The following is a 17,916-nucleotide window of genomic DNA, read 5'->3' on the forward strand; positions in this document are numbered from 1 at the left end:
ACATGACTCCGTCAACCGTCACGTGATCGAGCATGTTGAGGAGGAGCTTTTAGTTGCCGGCAACGGAGACGCTGTAGAATGCTCGTAGCGCGTCTCCATGGCAACTGCCATCGATTGAATGGAAACCAGTGTTGAGATGGCAAAACTCTGCGTCGTTGACCTTGTCCCAATCCTTGCTGGCAAGTCTTCAGGGGAGAGTGTGTTTTGTGAGGTGTGTTCAAAATACATCGGGGCGTGACAGAGCCCCCCCTCAAAGGCCCACGACCCCGTGGGCTGGAAGGGTTTTCCCGATGGAACCTAGACACCAATAACGGGGCATGGACATCAGAGGACGGGACCCAGGACCTCTCCTCAGGACCGTAACCCAACCAGTCTACCAAATACTGTAACTTTCCCCTGACTATCCGGGATCCCAGAATAGAGCTCACTTCATAATCCTCCTGAGAAACCACAGGAACAGGGCCAGGGGCAGAAGAAATGCGTGTATCAACAGTACAAGGTTTAAGGAGAGAAGTGTGAAAAACGGGGTGTAACTTCCAAGAAGTGGGGACGGCTAGTCTATAGACCACCGGGTTCAGAACTTTAGAAACTTTATACGGGCCGACGAAACGGGGCAGCAGTTTACGACACCCCGGTATGTGGAGATGCCGTGTAGACAACCAAACCCGTTCGCCTGGTTTATATGACGGGGCCTCTTTTCTTTTTTTGTTAGCGGCAGCACTCATAGACGCCTGGGCCTCTTGGAGATGGACAAGGGTTTGTGCATGAACGGATGCGAGATCTCTGACACAATCATTTGCCGCAGGGGTACTGATACTTGATACAGGGACATTGACAGGATTCAAGTCAGGAAAGGGCAAAGTACGAGGATGTTGGCCATAGAGTGAAAAAAACGGAGAAAAACCAGTGGCCGAATGCAGGGCGTTGTTGTAGGCAAATTCTGCAAAGTGAAGAGAGTCTAACCAGGTGTTCTGGAATTGCAAAGTTAGACACCTCAAAAACTGCTCCAGGACCTGGTTAACTCTCTCTGTTTGCCCATCGCTTTCGGGATGATATGCCGATGAAAAACGAGCATCTATACCTAGCAGTTTGGTAAGGGCCAACCAGAAGCGTGAGGTGAATTGGGATCCCCTGTCTGATACAATGACATTCGGTAACCCGAACAGACAAAAAACTGATTAAAAAAACATACGAGCTAATGAGGGAGCAGTAGGAATGCCTTTACATGGTAGGAAACGGGCCATTTTTGTATATGAATCAACAACCACCCAAATTGTGTCATAGCCTCATACTCGCGGTAGATCAGTTATCAGGTCCATGGATACTGTATGCCATGGTTTCGGGGGTATGGGCAAAGGATGTAACAACCCTAATGGACGACCTTTCCGGGTCTTGCATTGTGCACATATAGAACAGGTGTTGACGTATGTCTCCACATCTCGTCGCATCGATGGCCACCAACACCAGCGTTTCAACAAGTCTAGAGTACGTCGCTGACCTGGATGACCATTGATTGGAGCATTATGTGACCATTCTAAGGCTTGGTTACGAGAGTCACTGGTAGGGAGAAACAATTTTCCTTGAACGAAAGGCAATCCATCCTGCATAACGGTATCCCAATCATCCAATACTTGAGGATGTTGTATAACCCATTGGCGTATGACCTTTAACATAGGAGGAGATGGAGTACAGGTACAAACAATATGGCCTTTCCCTAGCAGAGTATCAGGATATGAAGGGAGAGGTATCCCCCCAGGTGAACGGGACAAAGCATCAGCTTTACCATGAGACAAACCAGGTCTGTGTTTGACGATGAAATCGTATGCAGAAAAAAAGAGGTGCCAACGAACTTGCCTACTATTGACACATTTCAGGGATGCTAGATCTTGTAAATTTTTATGGTCTGTGTAGACGATAGTCTGATGTCTTGCTCCCAAAAGATGGTGTCTCCATACCAACAATGCGTCTCTAATGGCCAATAGTTCCTTTTCAGTGACCGTATAATGAATTTCAGTAGGTGTGAACTTCCTGGAATGATAGGCCACCGGGTGTAATGCTCCGGTAGTAGGACAAGGCTGGGATAGAACGGCCCCTAAAGCAAAGGAAGAAGCATCTGCTTCTACTATATACGGAAGCTCTGGGTCTGGGTGCTGCAGAACTGGGGCCGTGGTGAACGAGGTTTTAAGGGAGTCAAAAGCTGTTTGATGTGCATCAGTCCAGAGAAACGGTACTGACGGACTGGTCAGTGCAGTTAATGGTGCGACCATGGAGGAAAAATTCGCAATGAATCTTCGATAAAAGTTTGCGAACCCTAGGAAAGATTGCAGTTGTTTCAGATTAACAGGTACTGGCCAATTTGTGATAGCTCGAACTTTGGATTGATTCATTGTTAATCCCCCCGGTGAAATATGAAAACCCAGAAACTCGACTTCAGCTGTATGAAACAGACATTTCTCGGGTTTAGCGTAAAGGGAATTCTTCTTAAGTCTTGTGAGTACTTCTCTAACATGAATGACATGTTCATCTAATGTTTGAGAGAATATCAATATGTCGTCCAAATACGCTACGACATAAACATCCAGAATATCACTGAATATATCATTTACCAGTCGTTGGAAAATGGCTGGGGCATTACAAAGGCCAAAAGGCATCACCAAGTATTCATATAGTCCTTGGCGAGAACAGAATGCAGTCTTCCACTCATCTCCTGGTCGCATACGAACCTAATTATATGCTCCCCTGAGGTCCAACTTGGTATAGATGGAGGCATTGGTTAACTTGTCCAACAAGGTAGAGATGAGTGGAATAGGATAACGATTCTTAATGGTAATTGCATTCAGGCGTCTATAGTCTATACAGGGACGGAGATCGCCTTCTTTTTTAGGAACAAAGAAAATGGGACTGGCAACGGGTGATGAGGAAGGCCTGATATGTCCTAACTGTAGTGCATGATGTATATATTCTTTAAGGGACGTTTCTTCAGATGGTGATAATGAATATATGCGTCCCTTGGGGAGCGATGCCCCGTCGATTAGTTCAATAGAACAATCATACGGTCTGTGAGGAGGCAGTATCTCCGCTGATGTTTTATCAAATACCGAATGAAAGTCATGATATTCTGGGGGTACCCCTGACAATGTGGCACCCACTGTATGAGCTGTTTCAAATGTACCGTTCTCCTCATCAGGAGCTAAATGTAGGGCCCCAAGTGCTCTTGCAGGATTGTTTGCTTCACCTTCCGATAGACAAAAATGTTGGCAAATATCCGATTCAAACGAAACTTGTCCTGTACCCCAGTCTATGAGGGGATTATGTTTTTTCAACCAGGGAAGACCTAGGATTATTCCAAACTGTGGTGTGGATATCAAATCAAAAGACAATTGTTCCTTATGGTTTCCCTGAATTACTACGTCCATCTGGGCAGTTTGTTGTTTAATTGGACCAGAAGCGAGAGAGGAACCGTCCACTGTTTGAACTGGTTCGGGATGTGCCTTGGTTATTAAAGGAAGGTTCAATGTTTTGGCCAAAGGTATATCAATAAAACAACCAGTGGCCCCTGAATCAATTACTATATGTACTGTGTGTGAACACTCCCTATCAGGCTGAAGAACTGCCTGAACGACCACTGGTCTTATTGGGCCAAAAGTAGGAACTCTGGGGTTATGAATCAAGCTCGTCTTGTCCCCCATATTCAAGGACGAGCTTTCTGAAAACCCGAGGACTTGTTTTTTGGGCGTCTTGGGCATTCTTTGACAAAATGACCACTGAGTCCACAGTAGAAGCATGCATTGTCGGTTCTCCGACGCTCCCTTTCGGTCTGAGTGATGGGACTTCGTAGACCACCTATTTGCATGGGTTCACTTGTACTATCCGGTGGAGAAGGTAAGGATTTGCCTGAGAAGCCAGATTCCGCCCGACGTTCAGTCTTTCGAGCGTCTACTTGAAGAACTAAATCTACTAGTTCAGGATATGCATCAGGAAGGGAAGGTATTACAGAAAGAGCGTCCTTCATAGTGTTACACAAACCTTTGTAAAATACTACAGCTTTCTTATTTTCGGGCCATGAAGTCTCAGCTGATAATTGATTAAAGCGTGTGATGTATTCTATTAAGGTTTGTCTGCCCTGAGATAAATCCAAGAGCTCCAGATCCCGAGACTGGGCTTTGTACCTGGTGTCAAAAACTTTGGCCAATTCACTTACCAAAAGATCAAAATCATAAAGGGCTGGATGGTTATTCTCAAGAAAAGGATTAGCCCAGGTAGCTGCAACCCCGGTCAAATGGGATAACAAAAAGGCTGCCTTTGTAGTGGAATCATGGAACACTAGTGGTCGGCAAAGAAAATGAAGTTTGCACTGATTAATGAAAGTGCGATATTTTCTAGGATCACCCTGAAATTTCTCTGGAGGTGCCAATGGAAACTGTGTAGGTAACACCACAGGAGTAGGTGGGGTAGCAGGTATAGTGGGAACTGGTGGGGGTGTTGCCAGATCCCCAAATTCAGCATCTGCCGGTAGAGGGTTGCGGGTACTTTGGATATTGTCTAAACGATGATGTATCGCGGTAGTAGCAGCCGCTACTTCGGTTCTAAGGGATGCAACAGCTTGCATTAAAGCAGCCACAGGGTCCCCGGCAGTAGGTTCCATCGTCTGAACGACCAGAAAAAAGGCTTCACAGTCTGTCAAGACTTGCTGGTCGTGTAGCCGATGGAACCTCTGTCCCCAAGTACCACTCGGGCAGATAGGAAAGTTACTGCACCGAGCGATCTTTGAGGCCACAGGTGGTGATCTTCGTCAGTCGCAACAAGGAATGCCTGTAGATGCCGGAAGATGCCCCTGATGACCGCTGTAAGGAAAACACGTGATTAGGTCAAAACAAAGAACCCCAAGTTTGCAGGTGACTATAATAAATCTGGAACAAGGCTTACCCTGCGAAGTTGGTCAGGACTTAATAAAGGAAATGTGTCAGAAGCAGCCAGCAAGGATGACGGGATGGATTAAATCACCACCTGACGTGGAAGACAGGAACGTAGATCAATCAGAGTGGTCCAAGAACATAGTTCATGACAAGGGATAATCCGATAGCAATCCAGGGACAGAAAAATGGTCAAATCCAGTAGAGGCAAAGTTCCAAAACAACTATACCGAGAGAGAAAAAGCCAAATCAGAGTCCAAAGTTCAATCCGAGGTCCAGTAGCACAACTAGTTCGAAATCCGTAGTACGCCCAACAGGATCAGCTGTGAAGCGTCGAAGGTAGTCAGCGCGTCCCTTTTAAACGCTGACTGGTGATCACATGACTCCGTCAACCGTCACGTGATCGAGCATGTTGAGGAGGAGCTTTTAGTTGCCGGCAACGGAGACGCTGTAGAATGCTCGTAGCGCGTCTCCATGGCAACTGCCATCGATTGAATGGAAACCAGTGTTGAGATGGCAAAACTCTGCGTCGTTGACCTTGTCCCAATCCTTGCTGGCAAGTCTTCAGGGGAGAGTGTGTTTTGTGAGGTGTGTTCAAAATACATCGGGGCGTGACAGAAACTGAGAGCGGCACGGCTCCCATGTGATCAGGAGCATCTATGTGAATAGCCTCTTTCATAGCATGCTCCCTGACTTTTTGAATTGCTTCTCTCAACGTATACCACTTCGTTTCTTCACCAGGCCAATCTGTGGTAATGGGGTATTTACGGTTACATGCTTGGGCTACTAGGTGCAACAAAGACACCTGTGTATCTTGACCATTTGCATCAGGGGGCGGTCCTGCCCTTAAGACCTCCTGTACATTGGTGTCAATTGACAGGGGTAAAAAACGTGGTGAATCTGTAGAATCTACCAACAACCCTGCAGCACCCCCATCTAGTAATCTCACCATCCATGTCAATAAAGCTTCCCCTGATTTTTGCCTAAAACGGGTAATAATTTCCCCAACCTCCTGCTGTGTGTAATCCTCCAGCGTGGTTAAATCCACCATTCCGCCAGCAGGATTCTGCAGGTGGGGTCCGGCTCGCCGTCTTGTAACAGGCTTATCCGCCACTGTTTTCTGTTTCACTTCCATTTTGGGGTCAGACTCATTTGCGGAACTACTTTCTAGACTGGTTGAATCAAAAATATCACCATCCCACTTATCCGGATCCCAGTCCACACCAGCGGTAGCGATTACAGCTGCCACCTTTCTTTTGTTGACCCCTCCCCATCTTTTCCTACACTTATACAGGACTACTCTGGCTGCTGCCCTCTCGGCCACAGCCTGATATGTGTCAGCCTTGGTGTCCAGTCAACTGGTCGACAACAAACTGGTCGACTGCAATTTGGTCGACACCATTTGGTTGAATGCCAAATGGTCGAATTTTTTTTTTTATATATATATATATATGTGTGTTTTGTGGGTTTTCGTGTGGGCAAAAAAAATAAAAAAGAAAAAAAAGGGGGGGACCCCCCCCAAAAAAACCAAAAAATGGGTAAAAAAAAAAAAAAAAAAAAATTCGACCATTTGGCATTCGACCAAATGGTGTCGACCAAATTGTCTGTCGACCAAATGTTTTCGACCATTTGACTGGTAACCGTCAGCCTTATCTTTAAACAGTTTCAATTGAATCTGCTGCATTAACGCAGTCTGCCGTTCTGCAGCCAGCTCTCTCTCTCTCTAATCGCAAAACCTCATTTTTCATTTCCACCTTCATTTGATGTATTTCCCTATAAGCATGCAAAAGAACCCAACCTCGCCTACCTATCGCCACACATTCTTTGCCACGCTTAATGGAACTTGTTGCAAGCATGCAATTACATCAGACGGATCGGCATCTCCCAATCCTTGATTCCATGTTTCACTTAGACCTGCACCACATGCCCACGCCTGGGCCAACTTATCATATGGACTCTTAGTCCAGCCTCGAATAACGACATCAGAACAGTCACCGCCAGCGGTGACGCTCTTCTTCCTGAACAAACTACTCATTATCGCAAGCTAAACAAAACCTATGTATATCTATGTATTTTCTCTTCACACTGCAATCACTCCCACAGGCACGCACACACCGGCAAAGGAAAAAAAACTTCACTACTCAAAAACTTCACTTGCAAGATAACCGAATCCTACATTCCAACAGATTCTTGAATACTCGGAACAACTCATCACAAGTATCCTGTTTGTGACGCCAAAAATGTATTGCCCTCCCCAGAGTGCACAGAAAAACATAAATCACCAATGCAATTACAGAGCAAATACTTTGAACGCAGAAAGACTCAATAACTCGCAACCACACACTCTTAGAAGACAATCCGCACTTACACGGCTATTTATTCAAAGCTTAGAAGCAACCAGTAATAACATAGAAATAACTCACAGAAGCGTCCTCCTCCGGCTGAAGTCTCACCTGACCACCTCCGGGTTTCCGCATATATACACACTCCGCAAAGGGGTGGCAGTTCTCGAACCTTCTGGAAATGGCACTTGCGCATTTTATGAGCAGCCGTCGGTTGCCAGCTGGGTCAATCGAGAGCCACCCCCAAGGGGCAGAGTGCCTCACTCCTCTAAAAACTCGCTCCGCGGAGAACAGTAACAAACCATAACAAAGTTAGCTTTCCCAGCAGAAATGTCCTTGACCGCATACCAGATTTGGAAAGCATGTTTTCCTCAGCACCGTGAATCTAACACTCAGCAAAATATGTGCAGCTTTTCACTGCGGCATGAAGTAAATATTAATCATGGCTCCGAGCGCTCCCAGAATACACTGCACACCAGCGCCATTTTAGTTCAAGCATAACACGAGACTGGTCAGGAGTGGACAAAATAGAGGCAGATTTGAATAAAGTCTTCAGAGTCTCAAAAGCCTGTTGAGCTTGCCTATCCCAGGAAAATGAAATCCCCTTTTTTAGTAGTCTGGTGATAAGAAGAATTGTTTCTGAAAAACAGGGAATGAATTTACGATACAAATTTGAAAAACCCAGAAATCGCTGGATTTCTTTAATGGTCATCGGAGAAAGCCATTCCAATACTGCAGATACTTTCTTGGGGTCCATAGAGATTCCTTGAGCAGACAATACGAATCCCAAATAGGTAACTCGTTCTCAGTGGAATTCGCACTTCTCTGCCTTACAGTATAGTTGGTTGGACTGTAGGCGGTGTAAGACAATGTTAACATGTCGGATGTGTTCTTCTTTATTTGAAGAAAAGACCAGAATGTCTTCTAGGCACATGATGACAAAGTGGAGGAGAATATCTGCAAATAAATGATCCATAAATCGTTGGAATATTGCTGGCACATTAACCAGACCGAACGGCATAACGTGGTAGTCGTAATGGCCAAATGGTGTCCGAAAGGCTGTTTTCCTCTCATCACCAGGAGCAGTCCGGATAAGATGATACGCACCTCGGAGATCCAGCTTTGTGTAAAGAGACTCCACCCGAACTGCTTCCAAAATATCAGTTATCAAAAGGCATGGGGTATTTGTCAGATATAGTGATCTTGTTGAGACCTCGATAGTCGATACAGGGTCTAAGTTCTTCCGAGTCCTTCTTGGGGATGAAGAATAGAGAGGCACCAGCAGGAGATTTAGATTCAGTTATAAGTCCGCTCTGTATGTTGGAGTGAAGATATTATTTGAGAGCTGTCTTTTCTCGTTGAGAAAGAACATACATACGTCCAAATGGAATTGGCTTGTCCGGGAGTAAATCTATATGTGTCACGTGTGATAGGAGCAAGCGGATTATCTTCTATGTCTGATATATCAATGTCCACCTCCCCTTTCTCCTCACCTGTCTCTTCTGGGACGAGTTCTCGTCTGGAGGTCTTGTTCTTGGGTCTTTTCTTCTTTGTGAAGAGATACGGCCGTCCGCGGGAAGAAGCCACCCTGATTCCCTGATAAACAGGGAAGCAGACGGCTCCCGTCCCGCAGGAACCAATATGAGAGGAAAAAAGCAGCCGCTTAAAAAAACCTCTCTACGGATGTAGCTGGTATTGATGCTGTTCAGGAAGCGTTGACCAATGTCGTCCGGAATTGCAGGTAAGAGCAGGAGCAGCAGATATGAGGGTAAGTTTCTCGATGCCGCAGAGAACCGGAGAGTCCGGATTGCGGAGATGCTGGTACTGAGCAAGGAGCAGTGCAAAGGACTGGAAAGGAAGCACCGGCAGGAACCAGGGACACGGTCCGAGAGAAAAGAAGGAGATGAGAGACCCAATACGGTACGGGAACCGTAAGGACGAGATAACAGGGAAGGGGAAGGGAGGAGGAGAAAGCTAGGACGGAAGAATCCGCGTGAGAAACAGCGGAAAAACAACAGGTACGGAGCAAGGTAAGAAGGAGCACGGCAACAAGGCAAAAGGAAACAAAGTTGCAACGCACAGAGCCCAGAGAAGGGCGTGGCTAAATACAGAAACAAGAGAAAAGACTAGACCGTCAAACCAGGAAGTGAAAGGAAAAAACACGGGACAGTCTAATGGCGCTGCCAACGCCAAGCCTTCCATAGCTGCCAGCGACCACCAAAAGACGGCGGCATGACAGTATGCACCCCCCCCCCAAAGCAAACCCCCCCGGCTTACCCGGGAACAGACGGTGAAATCGTTGAACCAACGCTGAGGCGTGCACATGAGACACCGGTTCCCAGGAGTCCTCCGAGTGAGGGTACCCCCTCCAGTGGATCAAATACTCCAAGCGACCCCGCCGATAGCGGGAGTCACGAACGGAGGCCACCTCATACTCATCGGAAGGAATCACCGTGGGGACCCGATCCCGTGGCAAAGGGCGATGATAGGGATCTCCCTTACATTCCCTCAGGAGAGAGGAATGGAAAACAGGATGGATACGGTGCATGTGCTTGGGCAACAGGAGGCGGAAGGCCACCGGGTTGATCCGGCGAAGTATAGGAAAAGGACCCAGGTACCGGTGAGACAGTTTAGAGGGGTGAAGCCAGTGAGGCAGAAACCTAGTAGACAACCAGACCTTGGTGCCCCTCCGCCATGCTGGAACGGGCAAGCGCTTAAGATTACAGAACGATCGATACCGAAGACTGCTTGCCCACAAACAACCGGCGGCTGACTTGTGGGCTTCCGAGATACTGGTAAGTAGGGCATCCACAGATGGAGTGGTGAAAGGGGGAAAGGAGAGAGAAGGAGTAAAGCTGGGATGGAAACCATAGGAACAAAAAAAAGGACTGAGACCAGTGGCACTGTGCTCGGCATTGTTATAAGCAAATTCCGCGGTGACCAACAGACTAACCCAATTATCCTGTTGGGCATTCGTGAAGCACCTAAGATACTGCTCCAGTGTGGCATTGGTTCTTTCAGTCTGCCCGTTAGTCTGCGGGTGGAAGCCAGATGATAAGGCATGTTCAATTCCCAGTCTATCACAAAGCTCCTTCCAGAACCTCGAAGTATACTGAGAACCTCTGTCAGAAATAATCTTGTCCGGAGTACCATGCAAACAAAATATTTCTCTGGCAAATACAGCCGCCATCTCGGCGGCAGTGGGAAGACCAGCCAAGGGAGTGAAATGTGCCATCTTGGTGAAGCAGTCGACAGTTACCATGATGCATGAACAACCTTCCGAGGGTGGCAGATCCACAATAAAATCCGTGGAAATAGGGCTCCAAGGTCTCTTAGGAAGATCCTGCTGTTGGAGAAACCCAATGGACTTCTGAGTGCAATGTTTGGATCGATAGCATACAGGACATGACTTGACGTAGGTTGAAACTTCTTTGGCCATGCCGGGCCACCAAAACCTGCGATGAAGCAATTCCAGAGTGTTCTTAACACCTCTGTGACCTGCTGTTGGGTCACATGACACCACTTTAAAGCCGAATGACGGGTGAATCTGTCTGGCAGGAATAATCGCTGTTGCTTAAAACATAAGCCATCTTGAATGGATATGTCCTTTGAGAGAGGAGAGCCAGAAAACATGCTGGTAGACTGTGTGGCCTTGCGAACCCTTTCCAAGAAAGACTCCACCGTACAGATTACCTTGACTTCAGGAAGCATGAGACTAGGGTATTCCTTCTGAGACATGTCTGGATAAGGCCTTCTAGAAAGTGTATCAGCTAGGATGTTCTTGGATCCTGGCAAGTAGGTCAATGTGAAATCATATTGGGAGAAAAAATGCGCCCACCGGGCCTGACGGAAGTTGACACATTCCATCTTTTACAGAATTTTAAGATTCTTGTGGTCAGTTCTGATTTCAAAGGGGTGGTTAGCCCCTTGTAGGAGATGTCTCCATTCTTCGCATGCGGATTTCATGGCCAGGAGTTCTTTTTCTATTACCAAATAGTGTGTCTGGCTGTCATTCAATGTCTTGGACATGTAGGCAACAGGATATTCCAAACCTTCATGTTCCTGTGCAAGAGCTGCACCAATCGCAGCGGAGGAGGCGTCAGTTTCTACAATGAATCTTAAACTTTGATCTGGTTGATGAAGTACCGGGGCAGAGCAGAATTCCTCCTTCAGTCGTTGGAAAGCCAAGCTTGCCTCAGAAGACCAGACAAAGGGCATTGAAGACTTCTTTAACAGCTTTGTAATGGGAAGGACTCAATCCGAGAAACCTTGGATGAATTTGCGGTAAAAATTAGCTAGAAACCTTTGAACGTCTTTGATGGAATGGGGTGTGGGCCATTGTAGTATGGCGTCGATCTTAGCGGGATCCATGCGGATTCCCTCCGAGGACAGGATGAAACCAAGTTAGCTTACCTCAGATGCTTGAAAGACGCACTTATCAGCATTGACCTTAAGTAGGTTGTCTTGCAGTCTTTGAAGAACTTGATGAAGGTGATTAGAATGGAGTTGGGCGTCTTTAGAATAAACCAGGATATCGTCAAGGTAGACAACGGCACAATGAAAAAGCAGATCAGAAAAGATGCGGTCCATGAATCTTTGAAAAATCGATGGAGCATTGACTAGACCAAAGGGCATGACACAATACTCGTAGTGTCCGAAAGGAGTGCGAAAAGCAGTTTTCCATTCGTCGCCTGAGCGTATCCGCAAAAGGTGGTAGGCTCTTCTTAAATCGATCTTAGAAAAGATTTTAGCCCCTTGAACTGCTTCCAGAATGTCTCCGATCAGCGGCATGGGATACCTATCCCTAAGCGTGACTTGGTTGAGGCCCCTATAATCGATACAAGGACGAAGTTCATTAGAACCTTTCTTTGGAACAAAAAAAAGTGAAGCCCCAGCAGGAGAGAATGAAGGTCGGACCAGGCCATGATGTGAATTAGAATCCAGATATTCCTTGAGAGCCTTCTTTTCCTTGAGGGAAAGAGAAAACATTTGCCCAAAAGGAACAAACGCATTGGGCTGGAGAATGATTTTGCAATCTTCTGGTCTATGAGGAGGTAACTCCTGAGGGCCATCGTCCGTGAACACCTCCTGATAACGGAGATATTCTTTGGGGATGCTATTTACCTTCAACACATCTGATCTGGAGGCTAAATCTGGAATAATGTGGACAGAAGTATGCAGGGTCTGCGAAGAACATGACTGACGACAAAATGTTGAAGTAAATGACAACTGATTCTTTGTCCAATCAATGATCGGGTTATGCTTCCGAAGCCAAGAGACCCCCAAGATCACTGGAAAATGTGCTGCTCGGATCAGGTCGAATTGAATGGTTTCGTTGTGATGGAGGATCTTCATCTGCATAGGAGGAGTGGTATGGGTAATGAGACCCGAGCTCAGGGGTTTACCATCAACTCCTTCCACCTTTTGGTCCTCGTCTTTCTGCAAACGGCGAATGCCGGCCTTGTCAGCCCAAACCAAGTCCATAAAGCAACCTGCAGCGCCGCAGTCCAGTAGCGCCAGGACCTCATAGGACTGCTGAGAGATGAACAACTCAACTCCAACTACCATGAGACGATTGTCTTCTGTGGTATTCATGGGTGTTACTGATAAAGAAACAAAGGGACCAGGAAATCCCCCTCGGTAACTTGTCCCTACTAGCTCTGAGGAATGGCGTTTCCCGATCGTCGTGGTGGAACATCAGGACAGTCTCTAAGAATGTGCTGGTTGGATCCACAGTACATACACAGGTTGTTCTCCCTGCGTCTTCTTCTTTCTTCCGAGGTAAGTGGCCCTCGAGTAGTCCCAATCTGCATTGGCTCCTCTTTCGACAGACAGGTAGGAGAGGGAGGGGTAATCCCAGGATCAGCCGTAGCAGGAAATCCACGCTGCTTTTGACGTTCAGACCGCCGCTCTGAAAGGCGGAAATCCAGCTGTACCACTGTAGACCACAAGTCGGTTAACGTAGCGGGTCTGGTTACCCTTGCCAATTCGTCCTTAAGGTCTTCCCTCAATCCTCAACGGAAAATGGTGTACTGGGCGTTCTCTTGCCAGCCTGCGTCTGCAGCCACCCGTTTAAAGTGGTAGATGTAGGACAGAAGATCTGAATTTCCCAGTCGAATATCAAGTAACTGTTCACTGGCAACTACCGCAGTCTCTTGCCTTTCAAAGGCGAATTTGAACTGGGCGGTGAACCCGGCGTAATCGTGTAGTAACGGGCTGGCACCGGTCACAAGTGGAGTAGCCCAGGAAAGAGCGTTGCCCGTAAGATTAGAAATCAGAAAACCTATGTGGGCTGTATCTGAGGCATAGGTCTGAGGTCTGAAGGTGAAATAGATTATGCAAGCCTCCATGAATTCTTTAAATCTAGTAGGTGAACCATCATATTTACCGCAGGCTAAAGGCATGGGAGGTAGATCACTCCGGGACTGTTCGAAGCGGTCGACTCGCTGTCTCAGAGCAGTGTTTTCGGCCTTCACAGCCTGTAATTCTAATGTCACATTCTGCATTGCTGTAAGCAGCTCTTGGACCTGTTCCGGGGTAGTCATTGATATCTCCTTTTGGCGTTGCAAACTGTCACGTGTGATAGGAGCAAGCGGATTATCTTCTATGTCTGATATATCAATGTCCACCTCCTCCAGGCGTGGCTACGAGAGCCATGTAGGAGGACGCGTTCCAGCGGAGCTCCCGAGATCCTGAACAGATCCGGGCAAATTAGTGCGGTGCGACTGCTTATTGAATACCGACGATACGCATGCCAGCGTGAGAAAGTGCTACCTATGCACTGTGAACGTTTGGAGGACATAGTAGCTACGGCGGCGAAGATTGGGGAAGAAAAGTCGAGGGACGCTGAGGACAAAGGGCGACCCAAAATGGCCGACGTAGGCCCGAGACGGAATAGAAAAGAGTAGCGGGAAGACCCATCCAGGCCAGCGTACAGTGCGCCCACTCATCATTCGGAAGACCTGCACATCCCCAGAACCATGTCAAGTAGGGCGGTGCGACCCAAGGCGAAACAGCCCACGCTGGACGACTTCACCAAGACGCCTCCGGGCCCGGACGCCACCAAGAATAAAGATGCATCGGCCGTGGGTGGCGCGACGCCTTCGAGCTCTAATCAAGAAATCCTGGCGGCGATTGCGGACCTGAGAGCAGCCTGGGAGTCGAAATTAGAACTGGCTGTCTCTGAATTAAAAACGGCATTGGACCTCAAAGTTGGGGAGGTCTAGGAGGACGTCAATCTGCTGAGACAGGACGTTAGGGTTCTGGCAGAGCGCACATAGTCCCTGGAAAAAGAAGTTGGCCCGAACACGGCGGACTGCGCCACCAACAAGGCAAAACTGCACGCCCTAATTCAAAGGGTGGGCAACTTGGAAAGTAGAGCGGAGGAGGCGGAAGGACGAGCCCGCCGCAACAATATCCGTATTGTGGGCCTACCAGAGGAGACGGAGGGCCGTGACCCTACTGACTTTGTTGAGACCATGTTACTGCAGGAGATACCCGGAGGGGCCTTATCCCAAGGCTTCGCAGTGGAAAGAGCGCATAGAGCCCTAACAAGGAGGCCGCCTCCCGGAAACCCGCCTAGACCCATCATTGCCAAAATTCTTAATTACCGCGATCGGGAAAGAATATTGGAACATTTTCGAAAAGGAGGCACGATCAAGAGAGGAGCAGCAAACATCACGGCGTATCCGGATTACACTCTAGCTGTGCAGCGGAGCCGCATGAATTTTGGGACTGTGAAACGGAGGCTGAGGGAGGCAGGTTATAAATATATGTTGCTTCACCCTGCAAAACTGAAGGTCATACAGGCGCATAGAACTTTATTTTTCGAGACCCCAGAGGACGCCATGGGGTGGCTCGACACACAGGGGTGCCCCCAGGAATCGGCGGACCGGCCCCAGAAGGATTCGGAGGCGCTGCGGAAGGCGTAAAATGGCGTCGCAAGATGGCGCGACTCATGGACTCTGAGACTTGATTATAGTCGGTTCGGAACCTTCGGTATGGAAGGTCAGTTGGTTGTACTGTTTATCGCAAACACTGAGATCATTATCGAATGGGAGCCCCATGGAGCGATACTCTTTCCCCACGATAGCTTAGGTTAGGTGGCCATTAGGGCGACCTCACCCTACTGGGCTCCGTGCACTGATCGGTGATTGCGGAACTAGATGTGGGGGTGCCTGAGCTCTGTTGTTGAAGCTGGGCAACAGTTGGGGTGTGTGGTGTTGGGGGGAGGGTGGGCGAGGGAGGGGAAAGGGAGTTGGGGTTTGGTTGTGTGTGTAGTTAGTTGGGGAATGAGCTTATTCGCGGAGTGGCTGCAGTGGGACGCCTTCTGTGTCATGTGAACTGCTGGAGGTTCCTGCAAATGGGGTGGGAAGACACATAATTGCCATGGGAGACCTTAAGATTGCCACCTGGAACGTCCGCGGACTCAATAATTACTTGAAATGAAATAAAGTCATGTTGTATCTTAAACGACAGAAGATCGACATTGCCCTGCTACAAGAAACGCACCTGACCCAACATAAACTAGACCTTGTAAAGAAAAAATGGGGAGGCACGGTGGTGGGCTCCACGTACTCGGCCTATGCCAGGGGTGTGCTGATCTGGGTGGCCCCGCATGTCCCACTCAGAATTGTACGAGAGGAGGTAGACACGGAGGGCAGGCTGGTAATACTGAGGGCACCGATTGAGAACAGAGGACTGAGAATTATTAATACATATGCCCCCAACCAAAATACTGCTATATACTTTAGGACTTTATGTACACGCCTGGGCCCGTGCGCAGAGGAACCGATTATCTGGGGGGGACTTCAACTGTGTTCTTGACCCCAAGATAGATAGGTCCGACAGTAAAGTGGCCAAGCCCACTCCGGCGGCTAGGGCTTTACGGGTACTATTAGACGATTTTGGACTAGAAGATGTCTGGAGACTGAAACACCCCACTGCCTCGCAGTACTCTCATTATTCGGCCCCTCAACAGCTGCATACGAGATTAGACTATTTCTTTGCCACGCCAGAAGTGGCGATAGCAACTACTCAGATTGAATACAGAGCGAAGGTCCTGTCGGACCATTCGCCCTTGGTGATGGCCTGGCAATATGGCCGCCCCAGAGGGCGGATACCAACATGGCGCCTTCGGACGGAGGCGCTTAGAGACCCGGTCTTCAGAGAGGATATTAGAGAGGCGATTATAAGGTACTTTGAGGAGAACACGGGCAGTGTAGATTCGGCTGGTACACTTTTGGGAGGCCTTCAAGGTGGTATTGAGGGGCGACGCTATTTCCAAATCAAAGGGCCTGCAGGGGGGGTTCTAGCTGAGCTAGAGAAAGTGGAGAAAGAATTGGAGCGTGAATGTACCAGAGCGGGGGGGGGGACACAGACCTAGTACTCGAATTACAGCAACGATGCTCGGAGCTTTGGGAGCGGCTTTGCGACCTCAACTACAGAAAATACGTGGAGAGGCAGCATGCAGGCGGTGACAAAACTGGTCGCATACTGGCATGGCTTTATAAGAGGGAAACCCCTAGGACCCCTATCATGATGATAGAAAAGGAAAATGGGGAGGAGGCTCACACTCAGGAAGAGGTTAACGCCGCTTTCTTAGATTATTATAAAGCGCTGTATGAGGACAAAGGGGAAGACAATCTAGATAAAATCAGGGACACACTGGAAGATATGGAATTGCCTAGAATTAGTGCAGAGGAAAGGGAGGAGCTAGATGGTCCCATTACGCTAGATGAACTGGAAGAGGTGGTGAAGCGGCTACCTACTTGCAAGACCCCGGGCACTGATGGACTCCCAAGTGAGTTCTACAAAACATATAGCGCAGAGATACTCCCCCCCATGCTGGAGATGTATAATGAATCATTTGAGGGAGGCCGATTGCCGGACACACTCAGAGAGGCGTTGATTGTGCCGCTACCCAAGCCTAACAAGCCGAGACAACACTGTGGGTCGTACAGGCTATATCAGATGGGCGAGGCTGCTGTATAACCAGCCAACGGCTAGGGTGCGCACGGGATCGGTGATATCCGATAAGTGTCGCCTTGGTAGGGGTACTAGACAGGGATGTCCTTGGTCCCCGATGTTATACATATTGGCCCTGGAACCCTTAGCGGTATATCTTAGACAGCAATATGACCTGGTGGGCATCGAGGTGGGAGGAGAGAGCCACTTGATATCCCTATATGCCGATGACTTGCTGCTGTACCTAAAATATCCGGAGGAGAACCTCCAGTATGTTTTGGAGGTCATGCAGAAGTATGCCGAATTGTCCGGCATAGCGGTTAATCCCGGCAAGTCGAGCATGTTCCCCCTAGGGTATTACTCGAGGGTCCCCACGGAAAGCTTACCGGTATTACCCGTGCCTTGGGCAACCGAGTCCTTCCGATACCTCGGGATAGACATATATCATACTGTGGTAAACGAACATCTGCACAATACTGCAGTTGCTGTGGATAAAACCTGCGCGTCCATGCGATTTTGGGAGAAGCTGCCGCTGGCGATGATAGGGCGGGGGGCGCTGCTTAAAATGGTTGTCCTGCCTAGACTGTTGCATTTCTTCAACAACATACCATACTTAATACCTAAGAAGTTCTTTACCAAACTCGACAGTATGTGCAGGGACTTCCTATGGCACGGAACTCGCAACCGAGTGGCAC

Source organism: Ambystoma mexicanum, chromosome 12, assembly GCF_040938575.1.
Source record: "Ambystoma mexicanum isolate Mex_15411 chromosome 12, UKY_AmexF1_1, whole genome shotgun sequence".
In the NCBI taxonomy this organism is placed as follows: Eukaryota; Metazoa; Chordata; class Amphibia; order Caudata; family Ambystomatidae; genus Ambystoma; species Ambystoma mexicanum.